At 39.0% G+C, this 18821-nt stretch overlaps 1 protein-coding gene across 1 annotated transcript in view; it reads right to left on the bottom strand.

The window, feature by feature from the left end:
- PLCL2 (phospholipase C like 2) overlaps positions 1–18821 on the bottom strand; it is a 137024-nt gene extending 118203 nt beyond the window's left edge. The window contains exons 1-3 of the mRNA XM_053359268.1: positions 16930–18821; positions 8034–8301; positions 6634–6692 (exon numbers count right to left, since the gene is read on the bottom strand). The gene's annotated coding sequence lies outside the window, so the exon portion shown is untranslated. The remainder of the gene's footprint in view (positions 1–6633; positions 6693–8033; positions 8302–16929) is intronic.

Genomic DNA, 18821 nt, shown 5'->3' with positions numbered 1-18821 from the left:
TGCTGAGCTGGAGCCCAGCATTAGAAAACAGATCTTGCAGAGCTTTCAGCTAGAAAAATGGATGCACCTGGGGTTAGTTAACCAGGTAGAAAGAAAGAGTGCCTCTCAGCAAGGTGAACTCCATATGGTAGCTTGAATTATGTAGGGCAGATGTTGGATTAGTGAGATCACCTTTATAAAGAAAACAACACCCTAAAACTCTATAAACTCCATGAGCTGAGGGGGAAGGAAATGACTGCCCATGGGGGGGGAAGAACACATGATTAAAATTAAAATCTTGAGCAAAAGCAGAGCTGAAGAATTTGTTTTCAATATCAGTACAGGTTTCTTTCTACACTGAAATCCATGCCTGGGAAAGTGCATCCCTGCAAGGGAAAGTGTGGTGTAGTGGTTAAGAGCGGTAGACTCGTAATCTGGTGAACCGGGTTTGCGTCTCTGCTCCTCCACATGCAGCTGCTGGGTGACCTTGGGCCAGTCACACTTCTCTGAAGTCTCTCAGCCTCACTCACCTCACAGAGTGTTTGTTGTGGGGGAAGAAGGGAAAGGAGACTGTTAGCTGCTTTGAGACTCCTCAGGGTAGTGATAAAGCGGGATATCAAATCCAAACTCTTCTTCTTCATTTTAGCAGCCTAATATAAAGTACGAGAAGAAAAAAGCCTTGGTGGCAATACTGTTAAAGACCTGGGAGTTAAAATTCTTGCTTATAACCAGTGCTTTTTTCGGGGGGTGCAGGGGTACGCATACCGCTAAACATTTTGTGAATCTAAGTTTGGCCTCATTGAGAGGCAGTATTTCAATATGTGTAGGAAAATGAGAGTACCCCTAAACATTATTAAAGAAAAAAAGCACTGTTCCTAGCTAAGGGAGGAAGATAGCCTCAAGACATATCACCTCTTTTAGATCTGTAACTGGTTAAGAAACAGCGAGAACACAGAAGGAATAATAGACCATTCTCCCAATGGAGGGATGTAGAAAATGGAGACAGTCCCCAAAGATTGTTATCGGGACCTGTGCTTTTTAACATGTTCATAAATTAACTAGAGTTAGGAGTAAGCAGTGAGGTAACAGAGTTTGCTGATGATACCAATTGTTCATGATGGTTAAAACCAAAATGGATTGTGAAGAGCTCCCAAAGGATCTCTGAAGAATTGAGCAGTAAAATGGCAAATGCAATTCAATGTAAGCAAGTGCAAAGTGATGCTAATTAGAGCAAAAACCCTGCTTAATTACACATATATACTAATGAGGTCTGAACTGGTGGGGACTGATCAGAAATGAGATCTTGAGGTTGTAGTGGATAGCTTGATGAAGATGTTGACCTAGCACTCAGCAGTTGTGAAAAAGGCAAATGCCATACTACAGATCAATAGGAAAGAGGATGAAAATAAAATTGCCAACATCACAATGGTGGTGCAACTGTTTTTGAAATCATGTATACAGTTCTGGTCACTTCATTTCAAAAACTATATTGAGGGGTTCAGGAAAGGGCCACCAAAATGATTAAGTGGATGGAGCAACTCCTGTATGAGGAAAGGTTACAACATTTCGGCTTTTTAGTTTAGATAAATGGCATGTAAAAGGAGACATTATAGAGGTGTATGAAATTATGCATGCTGTGGAGAATGTGGCTAGAGAAATATTATTATCCCTCTTACATAAGATTAGAACTTGGGGACATTCAATGAAGCTGAATGTTGTGAAATTCGGGACAGATAAAATAAAGTACTTCTTTACACAGTGCAGAGATAAAATATAGAATTCATTCCTATAAGCCTTACTTTACCTGGTACCTGTTTATACTATGCACCAGAACTAGATTGCCACAGATTTATAGACAATTTTTGAAAAATTAGAAATTGTTGTGCAGAAGGATAATTACAAGTAGGTCAGGTGTATTGTCTGGCAGTGTTTATAATGATGAAACTGCAGGATGTTTTTGTAAGAGTCCACATAATATTTTTTTCATACGCTTCCAATGATGTCCAGTTTAATGTCTGGTTTGGGGATGAACTCCAACCCTAATGACATTTGTCTCATTCAATTGCTTTTCAAAACTAAAGTTCAAATGCAACGGGAAATTCACCTCATCAATGGGAAACTGGTTGAACTGCCTTTTTCATAAAACAAAAAACTTAACTTACGGTCATACAAAAGGAATATATGGCCCCAAGGAAAAGTAATAAGAGTACATGCCCTTTATAAAACAAACAATAAGTCACCAGCTGTGGAAAATTGAAATTTGCTTCTAAAATAAACCTTTTGATACTGACTGGTATGGTGGAAACAAAAGTTAATCATCAAAAAGGAAAAAAGAGCCAGCGTAAGATGCAATGGGAATTTGATGGCAAGAAAACATTTATTTACCGTCCATTGATGATGAATGAGGGCTACTAAATCAGTAAGACTCATGTCATACGATGGGGTGAGGAGTAGAGATGCAGCCAATGAGAGAAATCTGAGTTTTACAGCTATCTGAATGAATGAGTCAGAGATTGGGGAAGAAGAGCACAAAGGTGAGGCGGGGGTGGGGTGTTTGCTTTTTGAGGAAACTGATACTGCTTTACAGACCACTGCAAGCTGTCTGGGTGCTTGCCTGCTCCCCTAGGCTCAATGTCTGTTTGTAAATAAAAATAAATCCACTGTAGCAAAATAAAAATGTCATGAGTCTCCAGTGCTCTGTCCTTGCAAAGAAATAGATTCATATACTGGCAGCCCCTAGCATTTTAAAAAATGTATTGTTGTATAAAAACAATACAAAGTTAAATACAGCTATACATTTGGATAACTTGCAATCCTGTATGTTTATTATAGATATAATTGTGTGATATTAATAGATATTCATATCAATCAAACACATATTTTCTTATTTCTGTTCAATATCATCCTTAATCATCATATTTGTAATCACTCAGCAAAGTGTGGTGCTGTATGTAGCAAAACAATACAAAGATAAATACTAAGAGAACTAGTTTGCAAGCAAACAGATGGTGGGGCTATTATGAGAAAAAATGATAGATTCAATTTTAACCTGGTATTAGTGTTTGGTAGATGCAATGGGGAATATGTTCTGTGGCTCAATATGACACAAGGCTCATTCATACATACATATTTATCACTTGCTATCTTTCAGCCAATGTGTGAACCATGAACTACATAAAAATATTATTTGACTTGACAATGGTGACTAATACATGATGGCAGACTTGCACATACAGTGGTACCTCGGTTACAGACGCTTCAGGTTACAGACTCCGCTAACTCAGAAATAGTACCTTAGGTTAAGAACTTTACATCAGGATGAGAACAGAAATTGTGCGGTGGTGGCACAGCGGCAGTGGCAGGCCCCATTAGCTAAAGTGGTACCTCAGGTTAAGAACAGTTTCAGGTTAAGAACGGACCTCAGAACGAATTAAGTTTTAACCCGAGGTACCACTGTATAAGTTACTGCTTGACACCAGAGTCAGCAAATTTATAAACCTGCACGTGCACAAACCTGTCTATTGCTCTGCTTGCATGCTCAGAGGATGCTTCAACAATCAGAGCTAAGGCTGCCGTCTTACTCCTACTTACCTGAGAGTAAGCGCTATTAAATTCAGTAAGACTTATGAGCAGACATGGTTAGGATTGATCTATAAGGTTGCCGTCCTACGCACAACACCTAAGGCGTAGGTCCCATTGTATGTAGATGGATTAATTCAAAGTAAATCTCCATAATTTATTCTGAGTAAATTTTGGAATAACATTTTAAATAACAATTCTCACCAAATACATGTGTTCAGCCCAGAATAAATCTTATTTCAACCAGTAGGTAGGGTATACCTGCCAGTGGTACTTTCTTAGATTTGTGTTTGGTTGTATGTTTTGAAAACCAGAAAGGCTTCTAATGCATTAATAGACTTGTGTGCGAATAGACCAGTGAGAATATATGAATTGGCGCTATGCAGGGTTCTATCCTAAATCTGCTCTTCACCGTTTAATATTTTTATATGCTACTGGGAGAAAATTACACTGAATATAAGAAGATAGCACAATGGTAGTGAAGAACTAGATAAATGTTTTGGTATTGGCCGCATTAGACTTTTTAATCTATATGTTGATTAGATGGCACAGCTGGATGGCACTGTGAGGATGCAACAGAGGAAGCAAAGTATTCCTTCTTTGCTGACTTCGCCGCCACTGAGTAGGCTTGATAATGAGCATTCAATAGTGTTCAACTGTATTCATCTGGAATTTTCACTGTCCTAAACTCTGATGTATATCAAGAAACCAAGCAGGCTCTACAAAACAGAGGAGGGCACTCCTTGGCAATTGTCAACGACTTGGCTCATTTACATTTCCCACAAATCAGCCAGAACTTTAACAGAGTGTCATCCATATCAGCTAGAAAATCACCCAGAGCTGCCTTGAAGTAAACTGGATTCATCAGCCTTCAAGAGTGGGCCACCCTAGTAGGTTCCACACACTTGCAGAGGGGAAAAGATGATGAAAGCCTAAATTTCAGCCTAAAGATGCATAGGGTTTTAGGTTAACAGGACACTTGTAAAATCTGGATACTTGTGCACATACACACATACTGAATGAAGGTAACCTAAATTCTGCATCACAAAAAGCTGGATTCTGTAACCTGTGTAAATCAGGCAAATTAAGTGCATTAGCCTACTTCAGCTATTTCTGCTAGTCATGGGAAGATGCCTGCTACCTGGTTGCAAGTTCTCTGTCAAAACTGCATTTTAGGATGCCCAATGCAGTGTTATAAGCTGCGTTCATCCTAGCTAATGGAATGATCCTGAGGACCTCCTGTATTTTAAGCAGTGGTCGTTGTTTATGTAAAGCTGTTCTTAAAAAGTAATGACAATAAATATTTCTACTCAGTTTTCAGTGACAAAGGTCTTAATTACTGAGCACTTTACATACAGTTTGGTAATGGATATCAAACAATACATCTGTCAACCATGCCAAATTACATCTTTCCTGTGCACACCTTTCTCTGCTTCAGACAATAGTTGTCAAGGTTGTATACGTGCACTAGGAAACACAAATGCTCCCAACAATTCTAACAGTTTGGTTGCCTTCTGAACATACCATCAGTTTAATGCTATAAGAAGACACAGAACAAGCAGCCCACATGGAAAGGACATGTGTTTCATATAATAAGTTGGCATAGGGTTGCATCTTTTATATAAAAATGCCTTTTATATTTTAGCCCACACACGCTATTTTACAACCCCGTAAAATAATGTGTGTGGGTTAAAATATAAAAGGCATTTTTTCAAGCTGACAATGCAAGTATGAGCTCATAAATGCACTATGAAAAATTTAAGTTGTTTATTAGTGTATGTTTGAATTATTCAAAAAATAGTACTCAAAAACTGGGCATACTCCGTTCCCAGAAACTTTAACATTATAGTATCAAAGTTACTCCTGTATCACACATTATAGAATTAAGTGGTATATAATCTAAGGTGGGCATAGGCAAACTCAGCCCTCCAGATGTTTTGGGGCTACAACTCCCGTCATCCCTAGCTAACAGGACCAGTGGTCAGGGATGATGGGAGTTGTGTCCCAAAACATCTGGAGGGCCAAGTTTGCCAATGCCTGATCTAAGGTGTACGGGTGTTGGGGAGAAGTGGTATCTCTGGTGGGTCACACATCTGGTGGGGGACACAATGTGCTTCTTCTGGGGTAGTTCGTCCACTTTTGGTCCCTACTCTGCACTCAGCTATGACTGTGGTTCCTAGAAGCTGTCAGCATGTGACAGTGGCCACACTCCAGGAAATGGCTTTGACTAGCCGATTAAACCAAGTGAGGGTAGCCAATGGGTCTCAAGCCCTTGGTGAGCTATGGACTTCCTCTGCATGCTAAGACAGGCTCCAGCAGATTGAGCAGACGAGACCAATAGGTTAATCCAATAGTCAAGAAAGCAGTTAGCAGAAGCCAAAGTCCATCCCTGTGGTTACTGCATATGCTGCAGAGGGAAATGAGGGACAGGTGGGGCTCATCAAGGTAGCCTATTTAGAAGAAGGAAAACTCTGATCCTAAACTTCAGCTGCCTTACAGCTGTACTCATATGCAGGAAGTAAACAACAAGGTGAAGAAAAGGCTAAGGAGTAAACCCTAAACAAATCGGGAACAGAGCCCCTAACGTGTTTGGATGGCATTTTGTATACCTCCTTCCAGCAACTCCTGCAGCCAAGCTGGTGCCAAATGTATTGCTCTGTTTTCATTTGGACATCTATGAGGCTGAGAGGGGGATCTTGGCGTTTGGGCAGCCCAGAAGCTCCATACACACTACCCAGGCTTGTGCCCTGGAGAGGTCAGTTCGGTGCTAGTAATGCAGCAAAAACAATGCTGGAGGCAGAAGTTATGAGTTACTGGTCTCTGCAGCCACAGCAGGCGCTGTGATTCTCCAGTGATTTCACTTCACCCCCAGAGATGCAATCTATTACCTCCCAAGACAGATGCCAACAACACAGAGTCTAGGATCCTACCAATTCTTTCTAAAGTTAGAATACTATCTTCTTGAAAAACTGGTTATGTCTGGGTCTTGGTTCAGATACGGGACTTGTGTGTACATTTTCCTGTGCTTCTACTGTCTTCTAACAACTTCTAACTTAAAAGTGAGCATAGACATACCTGAAGTTAGGATGACAGCAATTGCCTCCAATTCTCATGTCTTACAAGCTCTCTTTGATCTAAAAAAGCACAAGTGTATGTTTATTGTTAATGCTGATACATAGCTACACTTCAAAATCAAATGATTATTAAACCTCAAGGAATTATTGTAAGTGTGTTTTGAAGTATTTTTCTTGGAGATGTCAGTATTTAACATACATGGCATATTTTGAAAAACAACATAGAAATTGTTTTCTTTTTTCTCCCTCCCTCCCCCCTGAACACTGCTGCATCAGTTTACTGTAATATATATATATCATGACTCTATGAATTAAATAAAGAAATGTTTCCTAGATGGTTACTACTGAATACTCTATTTAATATTTCACATGAGACAGACACTTATAGTTAATCCAGAGAGAGAGAGAGATGTACATTACTGGTTGGTATTATTTTGCTCGTCTCCTGACAAATGCCTTAATTCAAAGATTACACAAAAAGGTCAGCTATCAGACTAAGTGGGGCAGGTTCTACTGAGTAATCCAGGTGGCTTAATTGGTCATCTACAAGTGCCGCCTCTTTTAACACTTACAAGAAACATAGTAACATAGGAAGCTGCCTTATACCAAGTCAGATTGTTGAACCCTCTAGCTCAGAATTGTTGATACTGACTAGCAGTGACATTCCCAGAGTTTCAGGCAGGAGTCTTTCCCATGCCCTACCTGCAGGCACCAGGGATTGAACCTGGAAACAGTTTGCGTGGAAACCATGTGCTTTCCCAACATTGGGAACAGCGACTTTCACATCTCTTCTGTGGGACATGCATGAGTTAGATGTAGTAGAGTTTGGACATCTCTCTAGAGGACAGATATAAAAGCAGTACTCCATACACTACTCATAAGCATGGAAAGAGGATGTTTGTGGCACTTCCAGGTATGTCCAAAGCCCAGGCATGTTAATTCAGAAGTAACCTGCACTATGTTTTGATGGAGATTCCTTCAAGCTAAGTGTGCCTAGGACTGCAGCCTGTTATCCAGTGAAGAGTGATATGGATAGGGGTGAAGCCTGCTGATGAAAACTATTATTTTGGAAGTTTCCTCTGTCAAAATAAAAGCTTAGAGGGCTTCCAGGCTGCAGGGGCAAAACCAGGCTTTGTTTCACCTGGGTCAAAAAGCCAGCCTGGCACACATACCCTTCACATTTGTATACACACAGAGGCTGGGAGCCTCAATGGCACCCCTCTGGAGGCTTCAACCAGGGCACACACCAGCAAGTTCAGGTTGTGTAATTAAAGCTTACTGGGAGATCTTGTGCAACAAACCTGCTTCCCAAAAAGATCAGACTTTTTGCAGTAAGGCAAGTGAGAAGAAAATACACTGGAAATTTTAGGTTAATGCTTGCAGTTATGCAACATAGCCTACCTTCACAGCAAATGAATCAATATTAACGCTCAGTAAACAGCCAATGTTGTCTGAGCTACTGCAACAAATCAGAATGGAATGTTCCAAAAGGTAATCTGGAAGCACCCCTGCTCTTCCAATGAAAGTCGAGGCCCCTTCTTAGGTTTAGCAGTGTAGGAGGAACTACAGTATGTGGGTGTCCTCCTTGCATTGCTCCAGAAATGCATTCTGGGCCACCAGGTGTTATAGAATGCTTTGAAGATCTGTTGCTACATTTGTTTCACTGCTGCTGAAATTAAATGGAAATAAACCAGTGACAATGGACACAAGGCATTTAGTAAATTTTAAGCAGTTATGTTTGGTGGCAAAAAAAATTCATCCAGACATAAAGAGGACAACTAAACTAAATTTCATTTAGTTTAAAATGAAATTGAAAAATTATCTTCCAATGGAAAGATGGGGCACCATTGCCATGCTAGAATAATAATGCAAGAAGAATGAATAACTTCTCATATGTTTCAAGAAAAAGGCAACTGGGAACTCCCCACACATACACCAGTGCCTTATAACCATTCTTTGAGTAAAACCACATAGTAGTTAAAAATGTGTATATTTAAATTCAAGTTGACTAGGAAATAAGTATTCTGTATTCATTATTGCACCATCCACTATAATTAAATGCATCTGCCTTTAATTACCCTACAAGAGAGACAGTTTTTATTATTATTAATGGTGGAGTTCTAGCTTCAAGATCAACCAGGTCACTGAAAACAAAAGTTCTTGAACACACTATTAATTTGGGCAGAGATCAAATCATGCATGTATTGATAATGCATAGTTTAAAGATTATAAAAGATTTGTTGGCTATCTCTGAATCACATAGCCAATTCAATGAGTGTGGACTTCAATGTGTTCATCAGCAACAATTAATTCCCTTTTTTCACTCTCATTTTTTCACAAAGGTTTGGCATGCAGTTTATTGTTTATTCATCTTTTGCCCTTAAACACTTTACATTGGAGAGAGAGAGAGAAAAGAATTACTGCCATCTGCTGTACAAATTACTATTGGAAACTTAGCAGGGCATAGGAGAAAAGGAGGATCCAAGATTGCCATTTATGCAGTTAGAAGGACAACAATTTTCAGTTCAAATGCCAAAGGAAGAGCCCTGTCCATAAAAGGAACAAAATATTAGAGGCTGCTTGGAGAAAAGTCAACAACAGCAACACAGAAACTGTGTGATAGTCTATTAATCAGTCCCTATCCCCAAACTGCAGACTGCAGTGGAAGACAGGAGTGCCTGGCGTGCTCTGGTCCACGGGGTCACAAAGAGTCGGACTCGACTAAACAACAATTAATCAGTCCCACCTCGCTGCAGAGGGGAATGGTCATGGAGAAGTCTAATTGCACCAGGAAGTGATCCGACCATGGCACTTCTTTTGCTTCATATTTAATTAGTGTCAGATCACCCACGTCCACAGAGGTGAACACCAGGTCTAAGGCACGTCCCCGGATATGGGTTGGGCCAAAATGATTCAGGGACAGAACTGGCAAAATTGACTCATAAGCTACGGGACAAGGATAACTGTGACTTTAAGGATGAATGGGAACCTTTCACAAAGTATTTGAAGACGCAACAAAGCGAACTGGACTCCTTGGCAGGTTTTGAATAAACATCCACAATTATTATTTTTTACTGATAATAATTAGCTAAACAGTTGGAGGATCTATACAACTCTGTAACATGCAGAAAATAGCATTATTGGAGAAACCAAAGACTGAAACTGAGGGAAGTCGGGGGGTGGGGTGGGGGGATGGGTTTTGTGGGGGGAGGGGGGAGGAAAAATGAGGAGGGAATAAGGATATGTTTTTGGAAAATATGTTTTGTTATAACTTTGAATAAAATTTTTTTTTAAAAAAATGATTCAGGGACAGCCCCATGGAGGTCTTTCCACAAAGTCCCGAGCAGCCTCTTGTAAGGTTGTGTTGGCATGGATGTTAAAATCCCTAGGACAACCAAACTAGGTGTCTCCAGGAGAACATCCGCCACAACCTGAAGCAGCTCAGACAAGGAATCCTTCGTGGAGTGGGGATGTTGGTACTCCTTTAGGAATCCTGTACTGCCCCTATTGCCCAACTTCCAGAACATGCACTCAGAAAACTGGGTCTTCCCAATAGGACACCTGGTGCAAGCTAATGACTTCCTAAAATCACTGCAACAACCCCCTCCGCCCACATGACCTGAGTTGCTGTGTGTAAGAGAAATCTGGTGGACAAGCAGTGTCAAGAACAAGCCCATCTGCCATGTCCAACCAAATTTCTATTACACGTGCCAGGTCAATTCCTCCATCCACGATCAAGTCATGGATGGCAGTGGTCTTGTGGATCATTGACCTGGCATTGCGCAACAGCACCTTAAGATCATGTGGGTCACCCTTTTTTATTCCAGTATCCTTCTGGTAAGACCAGACCCGGAGGAAGGGATAGTCTTCAAACAACAACTAAACCTGTCTCCTCGGTAATGACGTGGTCTGATTGTAGCAGAACTCCTCCTCCTGTCCATAATAACTGAGATTGGGTGTCCCAATATATCCCACCCTCTGTAGAACCTGCCCCAGCCATCCTATTGGTTAGGGCCCACTCTGGGGGCAGCCCAAAACCTTTCCCCTTAAAAACAAGTTTTCTTATAAAAACAACAAAACAAACCCATAAACCTACTAGAAAATAATAAAAGAAGCATAATTTACAATGGCACACAAATTAAACTAACACACAACCCCATTAAAATTTTTAAACCACCCCAAAACCAACAAAACAAAACAACCCAAATTTTAAACCCCATAGATTAAAAGCTACTTGACCACCTTTTAAAATACATTAGACAGTTGGAGAAGGGAAACAATAGCAGAACCCTCCCAAAAGCAATGCCCCAAGGTTCGTTCCAGTGACTCCGGGCCCTGCCCCCTAGGCCAGATGGTAAAGGCCTTGCAAAGGGTGCAGGCCCTCTAGCCTCACCGCAGCAGAACTATATTATATGGCAGGTATTCATTTCTCTCATGGCAATAAGGATAATGTCATTCTTTCACTCACTGTACTCTCAATTACTGTACAATGAAAGGTGGCTTACACCTACAACCCAAGATAACCATGAATTGGATGAACTGCAGTATGGTCAAGAAAAGCTTATGCCATAAAACTTTTGTTATTGTTTAAGGTGCCACCGGATTCTTAGTTGTACTTAACGCTTTGCACTGAATTATTTTACCTGTCTTTGGCTTGAGGTTTAGCTTATTGACTTTGCTTAAATCAACTATAGATGTCTTTTCTCCCTTAAGGTTGGTTTTCTTAAGCTGTTGTTAATTGTTTTACTTTTTTGCTCTTTAAAAAAACATTCTAACACACTATTAAAAACAATATAAAAAATAAGCACAAGTTCTTAATTAAGTCCTAATTGCATCATTTTTCATCAATGTAAGTAGGAGATTAGAATTCACATTATGAGAATTTACATAATGGAAGTCTGTTATTAAGCTTTAAAGCAAGACTAAAAGAAGCATCTTATTTTTGTTTTGTTTTTAGCAACAAAAATAGCCAAAGGTCTAGTTTGATTTAAAGTTACAGTAAAAGTATACATTGCCCAATTCTCAAAGCTCACACCTGCAGGATGTACATCTGGCAAGGAGATGGACAGATAGGTGTACATTAAAAAAACTAGTAAAAAATATTTCACAATTAAACAAATAAATTTGTATTAATTTATGTAATTTAGACACATACAGAATACTGCCTGACTTCAGCTTGGCTTCATCCTGGCTTGTGGTAAGCCTTTAATACTCCTCCTTGTAACACCCAAAATTCACTTTTTACATAATAGTATTAGAACACTAACAATGACATATCCAAAACTGGATGGGTTTGCATTATAATCTTTGTAAAATGAAAGGCTTTGAGCACTAATGGATAACACTATATATTTACTAAGTACTATTTTTGCATAAACTTTGCTATGGCACTCTTCATCAAACTGGAATAGCAAATTTATTGTCAGTCACATACAAATAAAATCTGGTTTGAAAAAGTAGTTCCTTTGGGTAGGTTTTGCATTTCAAAACTACATAAAAGAAGTAACGGGCATTACAGGTGGTTGTAAGAAGGCAATTCAACTAACTATCCTTTTGTAATGAACAAGGTAATGCATTTTAATTCTCAGGCACATCGGCTGTTGGGCTAAAAGATCACAGGGGATTAAGATCAACTCTAGTCACAATCTTATCAGTTATTCTAGGTCTAGAAGGTTGCTTGTTTGCACTCTTGATGTTTGCACACAGCTTGTCGTCTATTGTTTATTATCCAAACTGATTCTTGTCTCATTTAGAGACGAATTCACAAATAAGAAGTTACATGCACAGTGTAAAGAGGAGAATGCTATCAAGAGAAAACTGTTCCTTTTCAAATGTAGATTGCAGCCTTTAACAGTATATCCTTTTGACATGATAGGGAAACTGAGATTTGACTCTTCACTTAGGCAGGCCAATGAGATAGAGAGCATTATAGAACAGTTAATATATCGCTTTTTAGCGCACAAGCTTTCATAGACCAGCTGGATAAGCAACATATTTTTATCCATATCCTAGCAATGCTGCTATCACACACCATCTTGTGGTGAAATGAGATATACCTTAGTTTTTCATAAATTAAAACAGTTTATTGGTCAACTTGTAATTCAATACAACTTGATTCTGCCCCCCCCCCAAAAAAAACCATGCTGTAGCTATTTTCCATACAAATAAGTTTTGAAGAGCATATTCCATGTATAACAATGCAATCCGACATTCTTGCCAAAACCAATCCTCATAGTCTCCTCCATTGAGGTTATAAACTTACTAACGAAGCAAATTCTTCGGGTGTCTGTTATAACTTTATTATAGTAAGACTCCTGCTCCAGGCCTCAGTCAATCTCTGCATGGGCCTGAAGGGCAGTAATTTTTTAAAATAAATAAATAATACGAAGATACTTGTCCCAGTCCTCAAATATGCTCCTGGGAAATAATCCCAACCAAGAAATGGAGGCCCAAGCACCTGCTTCCCTCATTGGGCTGCTGCTGTCTCTCACAGCCTTTGACTCTTGTCAACAGAGGAAGAAAATTATGGAGATGCAAAGGTTCTTAGACGCCACGCCCAACCCCCCCCCCCCCCCCCGTTCTCAGATGTTACAAGTGTTTCATGCAATAAATCATGGGATGGCCTCTGCATGGAAGTGTGACTGGCACTGATCATTTTGACACTAAGTAGAGGCCTACCTTGCCTGCGTGACTGTTAGATACAGTACTAGTGTCAGTATGCTGCTGCAATTAAGGAGTCAATGAGTAGGGTTGTTGTTGTTTTTTTAACTGTATAGGAGTTAAAGTTTTGTTATGTTTTTACCTGGTCTTTTAACTGTATAGAAACATTTTTGTTGTTTCAACTATATTGTACCCCACCCTGGCCTCATATGATAAAAGGTGGACTAAAAGTACTCTTAATAAATAAATTCATGCAGTATGCCTAGAGAGGTGTGGACACGTGGCTCCAACAGAAATCTAAGATATTGGAACTGAATGTTTCTCTCCATAACAGCTCCATGTGGCAGAAGTGTGCTGGTTCCAGAGTCTATCTGTGTGCTTAGAACACTGCAATCAGAGAAAGCTAAGAGTGCAGAATTTTATTGGGCTGGAATGTAAGAACACAAACAAAAGCTTATATATTTAAAATGTTGTTAAAGCTTGTATGTTCATGTCATTAGATTTTAAAGGATAAAAGTCTTAAAAGGTTATCATAAATATACAGTAAACCCATGTATTTGGATCAGAAAATTTGAAAAGATATTACCATATTATAATGATATTATTACTTAGCCATGTATACTGCAACAATTATTCTGCCTATTAATCCAAAACAATCATCTCCTGAAATGGCCACTGTTAAAATTCCTCCTTTAAAAATAAATAAAAAAATATTACACATAACCAAGTTCCTTCCTTTTTTCAACATCTTATTAACTTCCTATGCTGCTCATTTTTATACCTGCTGCTCATTTTGTCCTCTTTTGTCATACCTTGCAGGTCTTTCGTCTGTTTTATGAGTTATGGAAATACCAAACAATTGTCAGGCTCCAAAACCTGTGAATTTCATTTAATGAGACTTAGTACCTTTCATACTTCCCCTGCTTTTTTAAATCACCAGACCTTGTGCAGCTTTTGAACTAGATGGGAGTTTCAAAAATGGTTTTTAATGTGGAACTGATATTCAATGACATTTTTCTGGATTTGTGTTAAGTCCATGAACCTAGGCATTTCTTTGTCCCCCTGTCATTCTCTTTAAACCAGACATGCAGCATCATCTGCTGAGTTCAATGGGACTTCCTCTAAAGTAATTATGCATAAATAGCATTGTAGCTATAGTAGACATTAGAACATTCCTGTTGCACAAAGTGCCAAAAAAGAAAAAGATTGATAGGAGTCCTCTGGAAGTTACACATTCCACAGGCAGTTATTTAATGTTATTGTGCTGCTCCACATCCCAGAGTAGTGGCATAATAAGCAGCCTTTGCAGACTCAGTTTACTTTGGAGAACAGAACCCTGTAGTTTATGGTATTTTTGTTAAAATCCATTTACAAATCTGTAGGTTGAACAAAGAACAGCATGAGAGAAGCAGCCAACATAGACAATACTGATCCAAAGATAGAACAGTGGAAGTCTTTCCAACAGAAGAATTTCAAAGGGAAATAGTTGAATTCCAAACTAATAATGAAGTTTGGCTGTATTCATCTGAGTACAAATAGAGACAATGATTTTCTGCCACACAAATGTTTATTTTATTTGCCCATGCCAGAATGATTGCATTATCATTAATTACTGCTGTTCTGAATGATCACAAATAGTTTCTATGTAATGTTTACATTTTCTTGTTGCGCTAACTCTTGTTTCTTGTTTGGAAGGGTTTGAAATGCTAAGAAGGAAGCAAAGCATAGGATGAAATGGAATGCCCACCATTGCCTAATCACTAAAAATTAAAGAACAGGCTTAATTTTTAAAAAGAAAAGGTAATTCTATTGCCTTCCTAGCTGTGTTTAGAAGCTGTGTTACTTATATGAGCATTCGATATGAGCAAAATAATGTATATTACATAATTTATTCAATGTATTCTCATGTAGGCTGTAACATTTAACCTGTGGTCTGTGCACCTGGCTGTTAACCAGAAGGTTGGTGGTTCAAACCCACCCAGGGATGGCAGTGGGCAAGATTCCTATATTGCAGGAGGTTGGGCTAGATGACTTTTGGGGTGCCTTCCAACTTTAAAATTATTTGACTCCAAGTTGTTCAGTGGGACAGAATATATAGCACAGGTTTCTTAAAGATAATATTTTATGATATAAAATATAACGGAGTTTTTCAAGACAGAAGATGTAAAAACTATGTATGTAATGCATAGTATCAAAGTACCCATAGGCATTTTCTGTCAAGTTATACTTGCTGAAATTCCCTCATCTATACCAACATTACATATGATCTCTTTTATATCTCCCTACCTTGTTGGCGAAGAAAACTATAGTCTGATCCTACGCAGTCAATTCATTTCTGCCGTCGGCAGCTTTAGAATTGGCTAGCCCTTTGGCGAGGTATCATTTTCAGACCAAAGAGCTGCAGTCTCATATGGGCAGCCTTCTAGCAAAAGTGACCAAGCAACGGATGTGACTTTTACCTTTGTACAACACACTTCATTCCAGCCATACAAAAGTCAGATTTTTTACATATCCCCACCCACAACTCTCCAACCTCCATCCAGGCAAGCAAAAGGCATTATCACAGTTTAGGACACATTCGAGCCAGCCAGACACACTCAGTGAGGGTATACGGCACAGTTAGTAAAGGTGTGTGGCCTTGGGAAAATTTCAAGGACCAAACAGAGAAACTTGGATGGTCACTTTTGGTACTCACTCCTGCCTTAGATATACAGGCAATGACCAATTAACACATGTCTGAATGACACATGATTGTGTGCATTGGCACAGCGGTGAACCCAGAGGTGACCGAAGGTGTCACTAAACACGTCACTAAAAGGGCAGAACAGGGATGGGAGGGGGCAGAATGGAGGCAGGGCGGAATGGGGCATGCTTAATCACTTATGCTCATGCTGACACACATGACACACATGACATGACACATGACACACAACGGTGTATGATACAAAACTAGGCACACCTAATTGGGGCTGAAATAATAGCACCAAGTTGTCAATAAGGAGTATTTTCAACACAGGATGGGATCCCCAGCTTGGTGAAAAATAATATTCTATTCCCTTAACACATCACTAACACCTTGCTTTATGCCGTCTTATATCTTAAAATATTCAAATCTTGGCTCAGTAATAAAGTTTACTGACTTGAGGTCACATCATGCATGCTGCTGAACTCATGGGCAGAATTAAAATATGATGGATTGAAAACAAACACTGCCTCTGATCATAATAGCCTTAGATGATTAAGCACTATACAAATCCTGTTAAATAATAAAAAAGTAACCTAGATGTTATTGTTCAGTAATCAGCCAACATACATACACTTCACAGTAATTATTAATATGTAATAACAACACCATTACCCTGATTCCAAATTCACAATCATTGTCATGGATTAGGACTCTCAATTAACCTAACAGTATGCAGTGTCAAAGTGGGAAAAATCTATCCCACTTCTTAGCAAAAAATGTTATGTTGAGAAGGCTTAAGGATACATGGGACATACGGTAGGTAAATCAGTGTAGAAGACTTTGATACCCTAGATAACCTAATCTGTTTGCAGTTATTTAATTGTACTAAATCTTAATAAAATAAAAGTACATTTATCAAATAAAGCTTTAAATTAAATGCCTGGTGCTTACCTGTTATTCCAGTGCCTTTGCTCTCATTGGTCAAAACAGTGGAAGGCAGGAGCCGTTTTCTTCTTAGTAAAAAACTGGTGAGGATAATGACTTCATGTTTTAATAGCCACAAGTAATTAGGTTTTGTTGTTGGTTGGGATAGTGGTAAATAAAAGTCGAACATCCATGGAGCTTGACTGAAATTTCTCTGAGAAAATGTGCTTACACATTCCTTAATTCAAAATTTATTGACCATTAGGTGATGAACAAAACTTAAAAGTACTTTCGTGACTTTGAATGATAGTTCCTCAAACTTTAGATAAACCATTAACCCCAAACAGTGGTATTATAAGCCAATGTTTTAATTTCTTTATGAAAACAAACCATTCCTTAAAACAAGTATAGCTTTTATTTATTTACCTCTTCAGATTCTTAATTATTTATCATGGACCATTCTCACTTGACCATGACTTGCTTTTTAAATATAAAATATATTCTGTTTCTTATTTGGAGATTAATTAATACTATTATCAACAGTTATTTTAACAATTCCATAAGAACCAAAGCACCTCTTCCAGAAAGGGGTGGAGAAGGGTGAGCTGTCCATGGAAGCATAATCCTCCCCCTTCTCCCCAAAACAGCAGCCAAACCTAGACTGACTCTCTTCATCTTCGTCTGTTCTCACTTGACACCTCTCTGACTAGCAGACTTTTAAACCATGTTAATGATATCACAAAGAAGGATATGTCACTGCTCCTTGACAGCCTAACTTAGGGTTGCCATATTTCAAAAAGTAAAAACCAGGACACCCAAAAAGTTGCTGAGACTTTTAAAGACAAAAACGCAAAAAAACCCACCCCACATTTTTTCAATTGACTACCTAAGATCCAGGACAATGCGCCGCCTTTCAGAAATTCTCCCCAGACATCAATTCTGCCTTTGAAATCCCAGTAATGTCTGGGAAAATACAGACATATGTTAGCCCTAGAATGGTAATTATTCCTCTTGAATCCAGATGTTTTCTTAGAACATTGAGGCACCTGCTGTTCTTTCTACCAAGTTACTTAGGAACAACTTTCTTAATTTTCATAACTCCATTTAGGAAGACCATCACAGAAAAGTCATACCTCCCCATATTATCATTTATCCTAAAAGCAAGCAATCTTTTCTACAGGCCATACGGTGCCATTCCTTTCTTAAAAATAATAATAGAGAAAAGTATTTTCTGACTGTGAAGAGCAAGAAACTTCTTACCTGTGCAATAAAATCATTGGAGGTGCAACATGACTTGTAATATGACTTGCTTCACTTCTAGATGAAACAGTCCTTTCAAAATTCCACAAATTAAAATAGGAACGATAAAGATCACTGTGTTTGGAAATAAATTGAAAGGCAGTGTAATTCTTATAGGTTGCCATTTCATGCTTTGTTCCTATGGGAACTATGCCCCATTGAACACAGTGGGACTTTATTCTGAATTAACGTGCATAGGATTGTGCTGTAAATTCTTAACTCAGTCCCCAGCGTGGCAGTCCCTGCTCAGAACTGGCACCAGGGGTTGTCTCTTGCACAGAAGAAATCAATTTTGCCTATTGGAATAGCTTGGTTCACCACTTACCAGCTGTCTTTCCTTCATTTAACATACATCTCTCTAGGTTGACTGCTGTGTTTAGCTTGATCTGCAGGGATAGGTTTCTACACTTTACAGCTTCACTGATATTTTTCTATGCATAATCAATAATGTTCAAAGATATGTGTCTGTGTGTAAATGCCATTTCAAAAAACAAAAATAAAATCATATTTGCTTAGTAAGAACATAGGAACAGCCCTGGTAGCTCAGGCCAAGGGCATATTTAGTCCAGCATCATGTTCTCACCAGTGGCAAACCAGATGCCGGTAGGAAGCCTGCAAGC

The sequence above is a fragment of the Podarcis raffonei genome, chromosome 12, assembly GCF_027172205.1.
Source record: "Podarcis raffonei isolate rPodRaf1 chromosome 12, rPodRaf1.pri, whole genome shotgun sequence".
Taxonomy (NCBI): Eukaryota; Metazoa; Chordata; class Lepidosauria; order Squamata; family Lacertidae; genus Podarcis; species Podarcis raffonei.
The sequence above is the reverse complement of the archived record's forward strand: the minus strand, read 5'-3'. Positions and strand labels throughout refer to the sequence as shown.